Raw genomic sequence first — 21,455 nt, forward strand, 5'->3', positions numbered from 1 at the left:
ACAGATGCGCAATTCCTTTTTCGCTCTGTGACGCATATTCTGTAGAGCACAAGAAACATCACTCCTATTTCATGTGTGACAAATCTAAAATCAGATATCTGAACATCATATGTAGCGTATGTTGTGAGATCTATATAGGTTGAATATATGACTTTATACAAATTTCTTAAAAATCTACTCAAATATTAATATATTATATGAAGTTGGATAGTTACCTGGTTCAGATTCTCTGTCCGCTCCTCCCAGGCCACCGGACGGAGAAGCAGCTGCACTGGCCTCCGGGTCAGGACTTTCTGATCCAGCAGCTGGGGGGGGAAGAAGAAGAGGCCAAGGAGCAAGAGGATCTAAATCTGCGGGGGACCCGGAGATTGAGGAGGTCACATAAAGTCACCTCATAAGGGAGTAGGTACAGTTTCCGTAGGGGCTTGTTTTTTTTCCCATCCCTCTTACGGGCTTTTACCCAGTCCCTTATGAGGTCGACTTTTTTGTGCAAACACAACCTCATATCTCCGAACCTCCGCATGATTTGATCCGTGGTCCTCTGGACGCCACACACCAAATTAACATCATTGGTGATAGACGCCCAGAGGGCCTTCTTAATGCTCTGCTTCGTCGACTTCTTCTTGTTCCCAAACAGCTGCAGATAGAAGTCCTCGACGGCGTTGAGCAGTGCAGCACTCTCCGGCTTGGTGTCCTTACATTGGCATTTGAAAAAGTTGAGTTAGCCTGTGGTATCTACACCTATCCTTAAACCTTTTGGTTTCGAGGCCAAGCTGTGTAAACACAGCAAGCAGAACAAATTACACTCCCAGTGGGTTATAGAAGAGTTAAGGTACTAAAAAGTAATTTTTCTATTGTTCTATCCAAGTAGTGGTGATTGGTATATAGAGTGATATGAGATCAAATATGTTATAATGTGGATTTAGAATGATACTTACAACTGTGCCTGGGAAGGATAATCCGACACCAGGACATTGAAGGTGGGGACTGGAGGGAGGGATGAGATTGGGATGGGGATGGTAGGGCTGGCATTGGGCTGGGGAGTTAAGGGGGGAGGGATGGGATTGGGCTGGGGAGGGATGGGCTGCCGCTCTGGCTTATCCTGTACAGCTGGGGAGTCAGGGGCCTGGGGAATTGGGGGCTGGTCAGGTTGGGGAGCTGTACGGGCCAAAATACATGGAGAGCAGTGAGTGGGGCCAAAGGGGCGTTTTTTGGAAGGGACAGGACAGGAGGAATGGTAAGGTCCGGGAGGGGCTTCTCTCTGGGGAGGGACTTCTACCTTGGGAGGGGACTGGGTAGGGTCGGGAAGCTGATGTCCAGAAGAGGAGGGTCCATCTGAAATAGATAATAAAAATATATTAACATCTCATACATCATGAAATGAAATCAAGGCATTTAAACATGATTATGTTTTATGTATACTTAGAAGTGCTTTTGAATTTCTAAACAATGATGACATAAGGATATGGTCTGTATATAGGCACTCAGATGAATAGCAATGAATGTCTGTACAATCAGAAGATGATTATTGTGGTTTGGCATGGAATATGCATGTGACATCATGATGTCATTAATGACAAATCATACATAAATTAAAGAAAAATACAAACATATGTTCATGTTGCATGATATAAAAAGGGGGGCAGTAGTGTTTTCTAAAAATAATGGAATAATAATAAGTGCCAAAGCTGTAGACTTTGATTTTCTTCCAGAGAATGTTTTCAAACAATAATACATGTTGGATACATGTTATATATATTTCACATACCATCAGACTCCAAGGGAGATTCTTCCTCCTCCATCTCACATGTTACATCAATCTCTGTAAAACATAACATGTTGTGCACACGTTAATATCAGATAGTATAACATGTGTTACTGTTGCTCAAGGACACACATCAATGTTGCATTAAAGATATACTGAGCGAAAGTTATGATTTACATCATTTTGATGGAGCATACAAATGACATTAGATGTGTTATTCTCGATGAGTAATAATTACATTTTAGGGTCTTTATTTTTACAATTATCTCAAAAGCAGAGTACATGGAACATTTAGGAGTTATCATGTGTGTATCACTTGATGATTGTTGTCTAGTGATGTCGCAAACCTAAAGGTTTTGGTTCCCGAATGGCGAACGCGAACTTCCGCAAAAGTTTGCGAACGGGCGAACCGGGCGAACCGCCATAGACTTCAATAGGCAGGTGAATTTTAAAACCCACAGGGACTCTTTCTGGCCACAATAGTGATGGAAAAGTTGTTTCAAGGGGACTAACACCTGGACTGTGGCATGCCGGAGGGGGATCCATGGCAAAACTCCCATGGAAAATTACATAGTTGATGCAAAGTCTGGTTTTAATCCATAAAGGGAATAAATCACCTAACATTCCTAAATTGTTTGGAATAACATTCTTTAAAACATCAGGTATGATATTGTATCGATCAGGTAGTGTAAGGGTTACGCCCGCTTCACAGTGCGCAGTGTAGGTGATGTACCTGCCCTGACCATGCTTTGCAGACCAGGTATCAGTGGTCAGATGGACCCTTGCCCCAACACTGTGTGCCAGACATGCCATTATAGCAGACTTATATGGCTTTGGCGTTGCTTTTTGGTAATTAGAAGGCTGCTAAATGCCACTGCGCACCACACGTGTTTTATGCCCAGCAGTGAAGGGGTTAATTAGGGAGCATGTCGGCAGCTTGTAGAGTTAATTTTAGCTTAAGTGTAGTGTAGTAGACAACCCAAAGTATTGATCTAGGCCCATTTTGTTATATTTCATGCCACCATTTCACTGCCAAATGCGATCAAATAAAAAAAAAAATTGTTCACTTTTTCACAAACTTTAGGTTTCTCACAGAAATTATTTACAAACAACTTATGCAATTATTGCATAAATGGTTGTAAATGCTTCTCTGGGATCCCCTTTGTTCAGAAATAGCAGACATATATGACTTTGGTGTTGCTTTCTGGTAATTAGAAGGCCGCTAAATGCTGCTGCGCATCACACGTGTATTATGGCTAGCAGTGAAAGGGTTAATTAGGTAGTTTGTAGGGAGCTTGCAGGGTTAATTTTAGCTTTAGTGTAGAGATCAGCCTCCCACCTGACACATCAGACCCCCTGATCCCTCCCAAACAGCTCCCTTCCCTCCCCCACCCCACAATTGTCCCCGCCATCTTAAGTACTGGCAGAAAGTCTGCCAGTACTAAAATAAAAGTTTTTTTTTTAAAAAAAATATTTTTTTAGCATATTTACATATGCTGTGGTGTAGCATCCCCCCTTAGCCCCCAAACTCCCTGATCCCCTCCAAAACAGCTCTCTAACCCTCCCCATCTGCCTTATTGGTGGCCATCTTGGGTACTGGCAGCTGTCTGCTATTATTTCACAGTCAAAAAAGTGTTGTTTTTTTTTAATGTACACTACTGTTACACCAGATATGAGTGGTGGCACTGGGCAAGTGGGCACAGTATACGCTGTGAGCCTGACACACACGCTTGCAGGCAGGCAACTGCAATTAGATTACACAGGAAAAAAAAAAAAGCAGACTGATGTTCTAGCCCTAAAAAGGGCTTTTTGGGGTGCTGTCCTTACAGCAGAGATCAGATGAGTCCTTCAGGACTGTAGTGGACACTGAATACCCTAGCCTACCTATTGATTTCCCTATTAAATCAGCAGCAGCTACACTGTCCCTCCTCTCACTAAGAATGCAGCTTCCAAATGAATCTAAAATGGATGCTGTCCAGGAGGTGGGAGGGTCTGGGAGGGAGGGTCTGCTGCTGATTGGCTGTAATGTGTCTTCTGACTGTGAGGTACAGGGTCAAAGTTTACTCAATGATGACGAATAGGGGGCGGATCAAACATTGCATATGTTCGCCATCCGCGGCAAACGCGAACATGCTATGTTCGCCGGGAACTATTCGCCGTCGAACTATTCGCGACATCACTATCTGACTTTAGTGTTTTATGAACAACAATGATCTGTACTGTGGAATATAGAAGTGTATTATTAAGGAAATTATGGAATGTAATAAAAGTAGCGGGATAAAGCAAACTATTGTAGAGTGCTTGGGACACAAAAGAGTGAAAGATACAATGGGGTCCATTTATCAAGCTCTGGATGGAGCTTGAGGGCCTGTGTTTCTGGAAAGCCTGCAGGCTCGCCAGAAACAGCAGTTATGAAGCAGCGGTCTAAAGACCGCTGCTCCATAACCCTTTCAGCCTGCAGGCAGACATCGGGTTGATTGACACCTCACTGCTGGTGGACGATTGGTCGCGAATCTGCAGGGGGCGAGGTTTGGCGGACCTGATCCACACTGTCAGATCAGGTCCGCCAGACCTTTGATAAATATACCCCTATGTGCTAAGACTAAGTGCTACAAAGAGCTTGAAGAACAGTTTATTTAAAAAAATATCACGCAATTGTCTTTAATTGCGTAAAATTATCACAGCACTGTAAAATATATGAGTTTCTTCCATTTCTTACTTCTCTAAGCATTAACCAGGAAATAATAAAATGTACTATTCAAGCTGTATATTAGAAACAGGTCTCATAATGTAATGAATCATTGCACTCTTTTGGGAATGGCCATCATTTGGGACCTAATGTTTTTCGTTGATCATTAAGCAGATTTTTTTTAGTTCTTTTGCCTTGGGCTATTTCTGAATAAAGATTAAATTCATGCAATGCATTTAAATATTTTTCTCAATATTGTGAAAAAGACTATATCAAGAATGTCACGGTTAATTCTTGATGCAATTGTGAACTCTCATGAATAAAATATTATCTGTGCTGAAGTCTAAAATTATAATGCTTCTTATTATGGGTATTCCAAAAAAAATTCTATGTCTACCTAATGAATCAGATGGGAAAACATAGTAGCATTGGTAAAATGAAAGAAAGAAACATTAGAAAATATATTTCACATTTAGTTTAATATTATCACATTTATTTAATTTTCTTACGGCTAGATTAAGAGTTGTGCATTAGGGTTAAAAAGCAGCGTTAAGAGTTCTTAACGCTGCTTTTTAACGCCCACTGGTATTACAAGTCTTGAACTGACAGGTGTACCGCTCACTTTTTTGGTCAGACTCGAAAATACCGCAAATCCACTTACGTAAATTGCGTATCCTATATTTTCTATGGTACTTGCATAACGCCGGTATTATGGGTCTAACCAAAAGTGAGCGGTACAGCCTCTCCTGCCAAGACTGATACCGCATTTAAAAGTCAGTAGTTAAGAGTTTTATGGGCTAATGCCGTAGCATAAAACTCTTAACTAAAGTGCTAAAAAGTATACTAACACCCATAAACTACCTATTAACCCCTAAACTGAGGCCCCCCCAAATCGCAAACACTAAATAAAAATGTTTAACCCCTAATCTGCCGAACCGGACATCGCTGCCACTATAAAAAATATATGAACCCCTAAACCGCCGCCCTCCCACATCGCAAACACTAGTTTAATTTTATTAACCCCTAATCTGCCGTCCCTAACATCGCCGACACCTACCGACATTTATTAACCCCTAATCTGCCGCCCCCAACATCGCCGCAACTATATTAAAGTTATTAACCCCTAAATCTAAGTCTAACCCTAACCCCCCCTAACAAATATAATTTAAATAAGTCTAAAGAAAATTGCTATAATTCACTAAATTATTCCTAATTAAAAGTAAATTCTTACCTATAAAATAGACCCTAAGCTAGCTAAAATATAACTAATAGTTACATTGTATCTAGCTTAGGGTTTATTTTTATTTTACAGGCAACTTTGTATTTATTTTAACTAGGTACAAAAGTTATGAAATAGTTATTAACTATTTAATAACTACCTAGTTAAAATAAAGACAAATTTACCTATAAAATAAATCCTAACCTAAGTTACAATTACACCTAACACTACACTATAATTAAATTAAATACCTAAATTAACTACAATTAAATACAATTTAAAAAAATTATCTAAAGTATGAAAAAAACCCCACTAAATTACAGAAAATAATAAAATAATTACAATTTTTTTAAACTAATTACACCTAATCTAATAACCCTAATAAAATAAAAAAGCCCCCCAAAATAATAAAAAGCCCTACCCTATACTAAATTACAAATAGCCCTTAAAAGGGCCTTTTGCGGGGCATTGCCCCAAAGTAATCAGCTCTTTTACCTGTAAAAAAAAGTAAAATACCCCCCAACATTAAAACCCACCACCACACACCCAACCCTACTGTAAAACGCACCCAATACCCCCTTAATAAAACCTAACACTAACCCCTTGAAGATCATCCTACCTTGAGAAGTCTTCACCCAGCCGGGCCCAAGTCTTCCATGAAGCCGGCCGAAGTGGTCCTCCAGACGGGCAGAAGTCTTCATCCAAGCCGGCCAGAAGAGGTCCTCCAGACGGGCAGAAGTCTTCATCCAGGTGGCATCTTCTATCTTCATCCATCCGGCACGGAGCGGCTCCATCTTCAAGACATCCGATGCGGAGCATCCTCTTCCAACGAAGTCCAACTGAAGAATGAAGGTTCCTTTAAAATGATGAATTGAAAAAAGAGCAGGAATCCAGTGCTATAGTTTAAAAGCCTGGCTAAGAGTAAGGCTACGGCCGAAACGCGTAAGCCAGTTACAAGCAGGGACTGATTGCTCCTGTTCTCACATTGTCTTCTATGTCAAGCCAGTTTTGCTACACTGGCGATTTTAAATGATGGATTAATAAAGCATTTGGACTTTTAAACTATAGCACTGGATTCCTGCTCTTTTTTCAATTCTTCTACTTTGCCGGTTGTTCATAAGGAATCTACAAGTGCCGGAGCATTCTCCCTAGGGGACCCGACAACCAATAGGAGGTGGGGGTGTGAACATGGGAGTGCGTGTCACATGACCGGAAACGAGGACAACGGCCAATGGTAAGCCACAGGGAGCGTGGGCATATCGACGAACAGGCACACAAACAATTTGTGAACACCTGAGAAGAGAGGTATTTCGCCCAGGACCGCCGCATATGCCGCTCCCTTCAGTGAGGATTCACCAACAGCCTAGCGCAGCAAGGATCTTCATCTGTGAGTACTGCATTTTTGCTACACAATTTGTTGGCCGGATGAAGAGTTATTGAGTGGGTTTGCAAGTTTTGCACTCCTTTGCATCAAGGCTGTTTTTTTATATAAGCGGATCTTGCTTACCGTGTGCCATATTGGTTCCATATTCCCTTATGTGCTGACATTCCTTGAGATCTGACTAAAGGCAATTGAATTTGGTACTAACTTGCTCATATTGTGTACCAACTTTACACAGCTCAGATTTAGGATAAAGTGAGCCTGGCCTAATTAAGACTGAACAGTGTCTCCAACGTGAAGTAGAGCACACCAGACTCCCTCCCCACCTTTTCGAGTGTCCCCAGGGTTGGTACCCCATTTAACTGCACCATTTATATTTTTTGCTAAGGGGTACGATAGACTTACAGCACACACTAGGGATTACCTTTCCCATTCCACAATCTTTTGTCCTTTAAAATGATGTCATCCAAGATGGCGTACTTTGAATTCTGATTGGCTGATAGAATTCTATCAGCCAATCGGAATTAAGGTAGAAAAAATCCTATTGGCTGATGCAATCAGCCAATAGGATTGAGCTCGCATTCTATTGGCTGATCCAATCAGCCAATAGAATGCAAGTTCAATCCTATTGGCTGATTGGATCAGCCAATAGGATTGAACTTCAATCCTATTGGCTGATTGCATCCGCCAATAGGATTTTTTCTACCTTAATTCCGATTGGCTGATAGAATTCTATCAGCCAATCGGAATTCAAGGGGCGCCATCTTGGATGATGTCATTTAAAGGAACCTTCATTCTTCAGTTGGACTTTGTTGGAAGAGGATGCTCCGCGTCGGATGTCTTGAAGATGGAGCCGCTCCACGCCGGATGGATGAAGATAGAAGATGCCGCCTGGATGAAGACTTCTGCCCGTCTGGAGGACCACTTCGTGGAGGACTTCTGGCTGGCTGGGTTAAGACTTCTCAAGGTAGGGTGATCTTCAAGGGGTTAGTGTTAGGTTTTATTAAGGGGGTAATGGGTGGGATTTAGAGTAGGGTTGGGTGTGTGGGTTGTGGGTTTTAATGTTGGGGGGTTATTGTACTTTTTTTTATAGGTAAAAGAGCTGATTACTTTGGGGCAATGCCCCGCAAAAGGCCCTTTTAAGGGCTATTTGTAATTTAGTATAGTGTAGGGCTTTTTGTTATTTTGGGGGGCTTTTTTATTTTATTAGGGGGATTAGATTAGGTTTAATTAGTTTAAAAAAATTGTAATTATTTTATTATTTTCTGTAATTTTGTGTTTTTTTTCCGTACTTTAGATAATTTTTTGAAATTGTATTTAATTGTAGTTAATTTAGGTAATTAATTTAATTATAGTGTAGTGTTAGGTGTAATTGTAACTTAGGTTAGGATTTATTTTACAGGTAATTTTGAATTTATTTTAACTAGGTAGCTATTAAATAGTTAATAACTATTTAATAACTATTCTACCTAGTTAAAATAAATACAAAGTTGCCTGTAAAATAAAAATAAATCCTAAAATAGCTACAATGTAACTATTAGTTATATTGTAGCTAGCTTAGGGTTTATTTTATAGGTAAGTATTTAGTTTTAAATAGGAATAATTTAATTAATGATAGTTATTTTATTTAGATTCAATTAAATTATATGTAAGTTGGGGGGGGTTAGGGTTAGACTTAGGTTTAGGGGTTAATAACTTTAATATAGTGGTGGCGACATTGGGGACGGCAGATTAGGGGTTAATAAGTGTAGGTAGGTGGAGGCGACATAGGGGGCGGCAGATTAGGGGTTAATAAATATAATGTAGGTGTCAGCGATGTTGGCAGCAGATTAGGGGTTCATAAGTATAATGTAGGTGGCAGTGGTGTCCGGAGCGGCAGATTAGGGGTTAATAATATTATGCAGGTGTCGGCGATGTCAGGGGCAGCGGATTAGGGGTTAATAAGTGTAAGATTAGGGGTGTTTAGACTCAGGGTTCATGTTAGGGTGTTAGGTGTAGACATAACTTTTATTTCCCCATAGGAATCAATGGGGCTACGTTAGGAGCTTTACGCTGCTTTTTTGCAGGTGTTAGGTTTTTTTTCAGCCGGCTCTTCCCCATTGATTCCTATGGGGAAATCGTGCACAAGCACGTTCAGCCAGCTCACTGCTACCGTAAGCAGCGCTGGTATTGAGGTGAGATGTGGAGCAAAATGTTGCTCTCCGCTCACTTTTCTGCAGCTAACGCCGGGTTTGTAAAAACACGTAATACCAGCGTTGTCTTGTCTGTAGGTGAGCGGTGAGCATAAACTGCTCGTTAGCACCACACAGCCTTACCGACAAAACTCGTGATCTAGGTGTTAGTTTCCTTTGTTGAGGTTCTGAAGAATGCAGTGTGATTAATAATGCAACAATGTTATTAACAGTTTTATACCAATTTCAGCACTGGATGGTGGCAGGGTTTGGAGCAAGTAATGTTACAAATATTGGGGTCGATTCTGATTGTTCCAATCCCATTTATCAGCAGTTTTATCGACTCCCAATCTGCGTTTTTCAAAATCAACACAAAAGCTTCCTGACCTCCTCAACTCATGAGGCCTGGCATACAGTCAAGAGGGGATACTTCCTACGTTGAGTATTTGCCAATGTCCTGGGTGCCATAGATCGCACCAATGTGACAGTCAGGCCACCCCAAGATCATGAGGCCATAAACAAGAAAAAACAGGAATCTTACAAGCAATTTCACTATATCAATGTGTAAGTTGTTTAGGGTAATTTCATGTCCATACAGAGTGTCAATGCATCTTTCCCTGGAAGCATTCTTAATTTATATATCCTACACCACTTGGCCCTCTTTCACAGATTTGAGAATGGAGAATGGAGGATGGTTGCTGAGTAAGTCAAATTATAATGAGTGCTTTCATTTATTTTCCATCGCAAATCAACACAGATCTCTGCACACTAACACCTGCTCTTCACACAACAACCCTCATTACTTGCATGCATGCCCTCAACTACTTTGCTTCATCACAAACTCACGCATGGACCGATGTCCATTGAATTCAACCTATACAAATCTAATACACTTACAAAACAGCTACAGTTGAACTTTAATTAATCCCACTAAAAGGCGACCCTTTTAATACAAGCAACTATACCCATTAATTCTATCTATCTATCTATTGGGTACTTGTAAAGCGCAAACTAATCACCCGTGAGGGTCTCAAGGCGCTATGGGAGGGGGTAGAGGGGGGCTAAGGGAAGACGATTCAGTCGAAGAGACAGAAATGTATACAAACCATTTTTAAATGTATCTAAGGTATTGGCATTCACTACCTCCTTTGGTAATGAGTTCCACAATGTTATTGCTCTTACAGTGAAAAAACATTTATGTTGCAGGAGATTAAATCTCCTTTACTCCAGTCTTAAATTGTGACCTCTTGTCACAGCATACTAAATTGCATGGATGCTAGCTAACACCCTCCCATCATGGGTCAGATGTTTAGATCACTCTTTTGAGACCTCGCTCTACTACCCCCCCCCAAAAAAAAAGGTCATACTTCCAAGGTACATATCAACAGGTTTTAGTATTGGCATAATCTGTATTCTTCATGTGTATCATATTACAGGGACAATATACTGTGAAATTGGTTTTCCCTTAATGTATTTCTGTCTACTTGTTATACCATCTGCAGAGTATAGAATGTATGAGAAATAGCTTTTTCAGGTTTATGGGGCATATTTATCAAAGTGCGAGCGGACATGATACAATGTAGCGTAACATGTCTGCTGCACATTGATAAATGCCGACAGCATACACTGTCAGCATTTATCATTGCACAAGCAGTTCACCAGAACTGCTTGTGCAATACCGCCCCCTGCAGATTTGCGGCCAATCGGCCGCTAGCAGGGGGTGTCAATCAACCCGATCATATTTGATCGGGTTGATTCCTGTCTGCAAACACAGAAGAAAAATTATCTTTTTATTTTAAATATATATTTTTATATATCTGTTTATATATATATATAAATATATACAGGGAGTGCAGAATTATTAGGCAAGTTGTATTTTTGAGGATTAATTTTATTATTGAACAACAACCATGTTCTCAATGAACCCAAAAAACTCATTAATATCAAAGCTGAATAGTTTTGGAAGTAGTTTTTAGTTTGTTTTTAGTTATAGCTATTTTAGGGGGATATCTGTGTGTGCAGGTGACTATTACTGTGCATAATTATTAGGCAACTTAACAAAAAACAAATATATACCCATTTCAATTATTTATTTTTACCAGTGAAACCAATATAACATCTCAACATTCACAAATATACATTTCTGACATTCAAAAACAAAACAAAAACAAATCAGTGACCAATATAGCCACCTTTCTTTGCAAGGACACTCAAAAGCCTGCCATCCATGGATTCTGTCAGTGTTTTGATCTGTTCACCATCAACATTGCGTGCAGCAGCAACCACAGCCTCCCAGATACTGTTCAGAGAGGTGTACTGTTTTCCCTCCTTGTAAATCTCACATTTGATGATGGACCACAGGTTCTCAATGGGGTTCAGATCAGGTGAACAAGGAGGCCATGTCATTAGATTTTCTCTTTTATACCCTTTCTTGCCAGCCATGCTGTGGAGTACTTGGACGCGTGTAATGGAGCATTGTCCTGCATGAAAATCATGTTTTTCTTGAAGGATGCAGACTTCTTCCTGTACCACTGCTTGAAGAAGGTGTCTTCCAGAAACTGGCAGTAGGACTGGGAGTTGAGCTTGACTCCATCCTCAACCCGAAAAGGCCCCACAAGCTCATCTTTGATGATACCAGCCCAAACCAGTACTCCACCTCCACCTTGCTGGCGTCTGAGTCGGACTGGAGCTCTCTGCTCTTTACCAATCCAGCCATGGGCCCATCCATCTGGCCCATCAAGACTCACTCTCATTTCATCAGTCCATAAAACCTTAGAAAAATCAGTCTTGAGATATTTCTTGGCCCAGTCTTGACGTTTCAGCTTGTGTGTCTTGTTCAGTGGTGGTCGTCTTTCGGCCTTTCTTACCTTGGCCATGTCTCTGAGTATTGCACACCTTGTGCTTTTGGGCACTCCAGTGATGTTGCAGCTCTGAAATATGGCCAAACTGGTGGCAAGTGGCATCTTGGCAGCTGCACGCTTGACTTTTCTCAGTTCATGGGCAGTTATTTTGCGCCTTGGTTTTTCCACACGCTTCTTGCGACCCTGTTGACTATTTTGAATGAAACGCTTGATTGTTTGATGATCACGCTTCAGAAGCTTTGCAATTTTAAGAGTGCTGCATCCCTCTGCAAGATATCTCACTATTTTTTACTTTTCTGAGCCTGTCAAGTCCTTCTTTTGACCCATTTTGCCAAAGGAAAGGAAGTTGCCTAATAATTATGCACACCTGATATAGGGTGTTGATGTCATTAGACCACACCCCTTCTCATTACAGAGATGCACATCACCTAATATGCTTAATTGGTAGTAGGCTTTCGAGCCTATACAGCTTGGAGTAAGACAACATGCATAAAGAGGATGATGTGGTCAAAATACTCATTTGCCTAATAATTCTGCACTCCCTGTATATATATACAGTATCTCACAAAGGTGAGTACACCCCTCACATTTTTGTAAATACTATATTATATCTTTTCATGTGACAGCACTGAAGAAATGACACTTTGCTGCAATGTAAAGTAGTAAGGGTACAGCCTGTATAACAGTGTAAATTTCCCCTCAAAATAACTCAACACACAGTCATTAATGTCTAAACCGTTGGCAACAAAAGTGAGTACACCCCTAAGTGGAAATGTCCAAATTGGGCCCAATTAGCCATTTTCCTTCCCCGGTGTCCTGTGACTCGTTAGTGTTACAAGGTCTCAGGTGTGAATGGGGAGCAGGTGTATTAAATTTGGTGTTATCACTCTCACTCTCTCTCATACTGGTCACTGGAAGTTCAACATGGCACCTCATGGCAAAGAACTCTCTGAGGATCTGAAAAAAAGAAATGTTGCTCTACATAAAAATGGTCTAGGCTATAAGAAGATTGCCAAGACCCTGAAACTGAGCTGCAGCATGGTGGGCAAAACCATACAGTGGTTTCACAGGACAGGTTCCACTCAGAACAGGCCTCGCCATGGTCGACCAAAGAAGTTGAGTGCACGTGTTCAGCGTCATATCCAGTGGTTGTCTTTGGGAAATAGATGTATGAGTGCTGCCAACATTTCTGCAGAGGTTGAAGGGGTGGGGGATCAGCCTGTCAGTGCTCAGACCATACGCTGCACACTGCATCAAATTGGTCTGCATGACTGTCGTCCCAGAAGGAAGTCTATTCTAAAGATGATGCACAAGAAAGCCAGCAAACAGTTTGCTGAAGACAAGCAGACTAAGGACATGGATTACTGGAACCATGTCCTGTGGTCCGATGAGACCAAGATAACTTATTTGGTTCAGATGGTGTCAAGCGTGTGTTTCGACAACCAGTTGAGAAGTACAAAGACAAATGTGTCTTGCCTACAGTCAAGCATGGTGGTGCGAGTGTCATGGTCTGGGCCTGCATGAGTGCTGCCGGCACTGGGGAGCTACATTTCATTGAGGGAACCATGAATGCCAACATGTACTGTGACATACTGAAGCAGAGCATGATCCCCTCCCTTTGGAGACTGGGCCGCAGGGCAGTATTCCAACATGATAACTAAGAAGCTGAGGGTAAAGGTGATGGACTGGCCAAGCATGTCTCCAGACCTAAACCCTATTGAGCATCTGTGGGGCATCCTCAAACGGAAGGTGGGGGAGTGCAAAGTCTCTAATATACACCAGCTCTGTGATGTCATCATGGAGGAGTGGAAGAGGACTCCAGTGGAAAACTGTGAAACTCTGGTGAACTCCATGCCCAAGAGGGTTAAGGCAGTACTGGAAAATAATCGTGGACACACGAAAAAATTTCAACTCAGCATACTTGAGAGGTATACACAAGCAAAGAAACAAGCGGATAAATAACAGCCTTCCGAAAGTAGGAAAACGAGTAACACCAGGCACTGATGGCCGGACGACATTTACAAAAGCTGACAAGGGAAGGTGCAGTCGACAGAGGGGTACAGTATATCAATACAAAGTATCCTCCTGTACCTAATCCCGCAATAGCTTATATTTTGGTCCACTAGACAACTCAACGCTTGGTTATTTTGTGTCTATGTTTTGCATTACCTACTGACACACATATTGCTTGACTTTCTCTGCTGACATATCCCAATCTGGTTTGGTGATTTCTTTATCGCTTGCTTAACGCTGTAGTTGCAATTACATGCATGCTTTCATTATGCTACGTTTACAGTTCTTTGCAAGGAACATCTGCATACTAACGGAATACTTATTAACACTAGACTGATTCCTACTGAACTGCTTCTCTTGCTGAAACTGCTCACGCTACTCAATTAACACTTTCATGAGATGCGTTGCCATACTCTCTAGCATTTGACCTTTTCTTATAAATATAAGTGTTTTTCTTTGGTTTGGAGAGACCAAGTACATATGGGAAAATTGTTGCAACAAAAAGGCTTTGTGTTTACTGTCTGCTTTGATTGATTTACTGTGTATGCACTTATTAACTGTTGTCTTATGCAAAGTTGAGTTAGAGGTGGAGTCTTTAAGCCTGTCTCAGTTGATTACTAAAACCGTGAACGGTCTGATGACTTACTGAGAGCATACTACACTCTCACCTTATTCTGAATTAATATGGATCACATTTTTCATGTAATTACCTGAACCAGCTTGGTTGACACGGGGACCGGTCCCACTATTATATCCTTGAAAGGATTTTAGTATATTTTTACTTTTTCACTTTATGTGTAATTTATGTTACTTTTGTATTAATGCATCTTGTACTGCTCAGGTCTCTTAATCAGCCTGACACACAATAAACCCACAAGCTTTGATATGTATCACTAGAGTGTTATTTACTTATTATATAAAAAGAGTGCTGAAATCCCAGTCTTTGATAAGTGATATTATTTTGTATCACTTTTTCTTCTTAAATAAATAATTCATTTGTATTCAATGGGTCTGCACCTTAAGTGAAATATTTGGTTCCCAGGTGTATATACTTGCGAATCTTTGAAGGAGATTTTCCTTCATAAAAACGCTCAAAAAAAGTCTAAGGATTTGTGCAATTTTTTCCATTTACAAACATTTTCATTTATATATATATATATATATATATATATATATATATATATATATATATATATATATATATATATATATATATATATATATATATATATATATATATATATATATAATAAGAAGGGGGTGCTGCAAGGCTATATACAAAACAATATGTCATTCAACAACCATCTTAGGTGATATGAAGAAACAACTTGCCCGCTATGTATTCCAAAAGGAAAAAACAAATGATACTTCCAAATTGCGATAACCGTGGCTCACTTTCCGCCTAGAGACAAGGAGCTTCAGGCGTCTGTATCCCGATGTCGGCAGAGAACCCGGATCCAACCGAGCATACTCACGGATCCGCGACTTTCAAAACTCCACGGTCCGTTTTAGAGTACACTGCCGCACCATGAGCCCACATCCAATTCCTTCCGGATTTGTCACCACCCACGTGGCTGAGCAATAACATGCAATACTGGATCCAATAGGGGCAAGTCGGCTATCCCTGAACACGGACAGATCTTCTGGCAATGATGCAAAGTGGAACAAAAAACACAGGAGCGATCCGTCTGTATTAAAAAAAAAAAGTATCTTTATTTCCACAGGTTTAAAATAAACCACAGAGTCCATGGTACAATGTCCAAGAGTGTAGTGTGTCAGATAGGCTTATGCATTTCGGTGGAAGCCGTAATCATAGCCTAAACTATTTGTCACACAACACCTATTTAAGTACATAAATGGTTAATCAATATTTCTAAAAGACACACCCTCTAATGATTTAATACAAAAACCAGTGCTATCCTGCATATAAAGAAAATCCTGGATACATATTGATTCATCCTGTATATACAATATCAACTAAATGTATAAAACAAAAAATAAGGAAAAATAGAAGATAAGTAGACACAATGATATTGGGCTAACAATAGGCATAAGTGCGGTGATAATGGTTCAGAAAAAGAAAGCGGGATGCTGATATACAATCCATTTTCAGCATCCAAGCTATCCTTTATTATCCATGAAACTTCTCTAAATGACCAAACTACCTCAGCACGTTACTGATCGCATATGTGTATAAAATAAAAGTAAACACACTTGCCAACTCAATGTGTATATTGATTATGGACAAATTCATATTTATATAACTATATAGCACACACGGGTAAATGTACTGCACCAGACAAAACATATATTTGTTTTTATATAATTATATTTATAGGAACCATATTGTTAGCTACAACATTTCCTATAAAATACTGACCTAAGCCTGGTGCAACACAAGTGCCCCTGCATAATAATTCTGCATCACATAAACAAACTGATATAAATTAATTAATATATGTGTGCAAAAAAGATGACAAAAAGTAAATATCAATATACATACAAAAGAATGGTTGAAAACAGATCTAAACGTGTAGAAAAGGTATGGGAATCTACTGCTGAGCACCATAGCCTACTGCCAAAAATTAATTAGGTCATACTCAGAATTGAGTCCTGTAGGTACCCTGGTTTTTAACCTAAATATCCAAAACATTTCTTGTCGCTCTAGGCGTTTAATCCTATCTCTACTCCTGCCTATTGTTGAAATTCTTTTAATAATATTCCATGCAAAGGTGTCACTGCTTTTATTATGGAAATGTGCAAAATGTTGTACTAAAGGAAATTTGACTTTACCCATATGTATAGTTGAGAGATGTTCTCTAATACAGGAATTTACATCTCTTGTAAAGAGTCCTACATATTGAAGGAAACAAGTAGTACATGTTATAAGGTATACAACAAAGTTGCAAGAGCAATTAAGACAGCTGCCAAAGGCAAAGTTCTCCTGCATTACCATCGATTTAAAACTGTCACCTAAAAGAGCATGTTCACACGGTTTACACCTTGACCTGCCACATTTTAACATGCCTTTGTGTTGCAACCATGTGGAGGTGGTCGCTTTAGGTTTAATTACTTCTGATGGTGCTACTGAATTCCCTAATGTTTTTGCTTTTCTGTAAACGCACCTTATGCCTTTTTCAACAGTGGGGACCAATAAATCATCTGCAACTAGCACCATGAAATGTTTGCATACTATATCACACACCTTGTTATATTGTGCACTATAGTTGGTGATAAATGTAACACCATCAAAAGATTTTCCATCTAAGGCACTTTTGTCACGCAACAAGGTATCTCTATCCAGCTTTGCTACCTCACTGTTGGGCCCTGTTAATTACAGACTTTTTGTACCCTCTTTCTAACAACCTATTGCTAAGATCTTTAGCCTCCTCTTTATATTTGTTTGTTTTGGTGCAATTCCTTTTAGCTCGGATAAACTGCCCCTTAGCCACTGCATAGGGTACATGCCCGGGGTGACAGCTGTTTGCCCTTAAGAGTGTATTGCCTGAAATAGGCTTGCGATACATCCTCGACTCAATTTTACCATTAGGTAATCCTTTTTAAGATCCAAGAAATTAATTGTATCTTTATTATACTCGTAGGTGAATCACAAGCCTACCCCATTGTCATTTAACCAATAAACAAAGGCAAGAGCAGACTCCTCATCACCCCGCCAACAAGTCGTCAATGTAGCGCTTGTACATATGGATGTTAGTTCTAAAGGGGTTGGTATCTGCAAAGATGTGGGACAGCTCCCACCATACCATGAAAATGTTGGTGTAGGATATGGCAAATTTTGCCCCCATGGCTGTCCCACATCTTTGCAGATAAATGTTACCATCAAAGCTAAAAAATTATGAGTCAACAAAAAAGATGCTACACCAATTACATATTCATGGAAACAGGCTGTAAAGTCAGTATAATGGTATAAAAAAATATTTCAATGCCTTTAGGCCGAAACTATGCTGGATTGACGAATTAAGTGAACTTACATCTATTGTCAGCCAACTAGACTGTACATCTCAACCTGTCTCCTCGACTATCTTAAGGACATGCTTGGTGTCCTGTATATAACTTGGAAGGCTCTTAGAAATGGGTTGTAGGACCTCATCCAGTCATTGTGAACATTTTTCAAACAGGGAGCCTATGCCACTGACTATCGGTCTCCCCTGGACACCGGTCAATGAATTGTGGACCTTGGGCAAATGGTGGAAAATTGGCATTCTGGGATCCTCCACATAAAGATACTCTATGGTATTTTTGTCCAAGATCCCCAAGTCACTGCCTCTTTCCAGGAGATGCTGTAACTCTCTTTGATAAGGCAGGGTAGAGTCATGGCTCAACAGATCATAATTGTCCCTATTGTCCAATTGTCTTAGGGACTCAGCCACATAATCACTCTCATTGAGCACCTCTACCGACCCCCCTTTTCCAGCATTTCGTATCACAAGGTCACTGTTATTTTGAAGCTCGCTGAGAGCTAGTTTCTCTCTCCTTGAAAGGTTTGAAGGAGATGCCACACCATCATTTTTAAGTTGTGTTAAGTCCCTCTCTACTCTCTTAAAGAATAGTTCCAGGGTGGGACCCCTGCTGTGAATATGATAAAATATAGGGGGATTTTTAAAACTCTTAATTCTATTAGTACCCTCTAGGGGGCAAAATTCTACCCTACCCTCCTGCTCTAGCTGTTCAAGAGAGAGTAAATCACAGCACTCTTCAAAAGGCAAATTGACCTCTACTCCTGTCGTGGCAGAAGATGATCCTGTAAAACGTTTATTGTTTTGGAAATATTTGCGCAGTGTAACATTTCTAATCAATCTGTTAACGTCAATTATAGTGTTAAAGAGCTCGAAATCAGTAGTGGGTGCAAAGTTTAAACTGTAAGCCTATACCTTTAGTTGGTCCTTAGTCAAATTATATTTAGATAGATTAATCACATTGCCGGTTTGTACTTGGATTAAGATTGATTCCGGCTCCCTCTCAATTGTGAGCCACAGTTATTGCAATTTGGAAGTATCATTTGTTTTTCCCTTTGGAATACATAGCGGGCAAGTTGTTTCTTCATATAAACAAACTGATATAAATGAATTAATATATGTGTGCAAAAAAGATGACAAAAAGTAAATATCAATATACATACAAAAGAATGGTTGGAAACAGATCTAAACACGTAGAAAAGGTATGGGAATCTACTGTTGAGCACCATAACCTACTGCCAAAAATTAATTAGGTCATACTCAGAATTGAGTCCTGTAGGTACCCTGGTTTTTATCCTAAATATCCAAAACATTTCTTGTCACTCTAGGCGTTTAATCCTATCTCTACTCCTGCCTATTGTTGAAATCCTTTCAATAATATTCCATGCAAAGGTGTCACTGCTTTTATTATAGAAATGTGCAAAATGTTGTACTAAAGGAAATTTGGCTTTACCCATATGTATAGTTGAGAGATGTTCTCTAATACAGGAATTTACATCTCTTGTAGAGAGTCCTACATATTGAAGGAAACAAGTAGTACATGTTATACGGTATACAACAAAGTTGCAAGAGCAATTAAGACAGCTGCCAAAGGCAAAGTTCTCCTGCATTACCATCGATTTAAAACTGTCACCTAAAAGAGCATGTTCACACGGTTTACACCTTGACCTGCCACATTTTAACATGCCTTTGTGTTGCAACCATGTGGAGGTGGTCGCTTTAGGTTTAATTACTTCTGATGGTGCTACTGAATTCCCTAATGTTTTTGCTTTTCTGTAAGTGCACCATATGCCTTTTTCAACAGTGGGGACCAATAAATCATCTGCAACTAGCACCTTGAAATGTTTGCATACTATATCACACACCTTGTTATATTGTGCACTATAGTTGGTGATAAATGTAACTTGCCATCTAAGGCACTTTTGTCACGCAACAACGTATCTCTATCCAGCTTTGCTACCTACTGTTGGGCCCTGTTAACTACAGACTTCTTGTACCCTCTTTCTAACAGACCTATTGCTAAGATCTTTAGCCTCCTCTTCATATTTGTTTGTTTCAGTGCAATTCCTTTTAGCTCGGATAAACTGCCCCTTAGCCACTGCATAGGGTACATGCCCAGGGTGACAGCTGTTTGCCCTTAAGAGTGTATTGCCTGAAATAGGCTTGCGATACATCCCGACTCAATTTTACCATTAGGTAATCCTTTGAGTTTAAGATCCAAGAAATTAATTGTATCTTTATGATACTCGTAGGTGAATCACAAGCCTACCCCATTGTCATTTAACCAATAAACAAAGGCAAGAGCAGACTCCTCATCACCCCGCCAACAAGTCATCAATGTAGCGCTTGTACATATGGATGTTAGTTCTAAAGGGGTTGGTATCTGCAAAGATGTGGTACAGCTCCCACCATCCCATGAAAATGTTGGTGTAGGATATGGCAAATTTTGCCCCCATGGCTGTCCCACATCTTTGCAGATAAATGTTACCATCAAAGCTAAAGAAATTATGAGTCAACAAAAAAGATGCTACATCAATTAGATATTCATGGAAACAGGCTGTAAAGTCAGTATAATGGCATACAAAATATTTCAATGCCTTTAGGCTGAAACTATGCTGGATGGACGAATAAAGCGAACTTACATCTATTGTCAGCCAACTATACTGTACATCTCAACCTGTCTCCTTGACTATCTTAAGGACATGCTTGGTGTACTGTAGATAACTTGGAAGGCTCTTAGAAATGGGTTGTAGGACCTCATCCAGTCATTGTGAACATTTTTCAAACAGGGAGCCTATGCCACTGACTATCGGTCTCCCCTGGACACCGGTCAATGAATTGTGGACCTTGGGCAAATGGTGGAAAATTGGCTTTCTGGGATGCTCCACATAAAGATACTCCACGGTATTTTTGTCCAAGATCCCCAAGTCACCGCCTCTGTCCAGGAGATGCTGTAACTCTCTTTGATAAGACAGGGTAGGGTCATGGCTCAACAGATCATAATTGTCCCTATTGTCCAATTGTCTTAGGGACTCAGCCACATAATCACTCTTATTGAGCACCTCTACCGACCCCCCCCCCTTTCCAGCATTTCGTATCACAAGGTCACTGTTATTTTGAAGCTCGCTGAGAGCTAGTTTCTCTCTCCTTGAAAGGTTTGAAGGAGATGCCACACCTTCATTTTCTACTCCCTTAAAGAATAGTTCCAGGGTGGGACCCCTGCTGTGAATATGATAAAATATAGAGGGATTTTTAAAACTCTTAATTCTATTAGTATCCTCTAGGGGGCAAAATTCTACCCTACTATCCTGCTCTAGCTGTTCAAGAGAGAATAAATCACAGCACTCTTCAAAAGGCAAATTGACCCCTACTCCTGTTG

Source organism: Bombina bombina, chromosome 5 (assembly GCF_027579735.1).
Source record: "Bombina bombina isolate aBomBom1 chromosome 5, aBomBom1.pri, whole genome shotgun sequence".
NCBI classification, from domain to species: domain Eukaryota; kingdom Metazoa; phylum Chordata; class Amphibia; order Anura; family Bombinatoridae; genus Bombina; species Bombina bombina.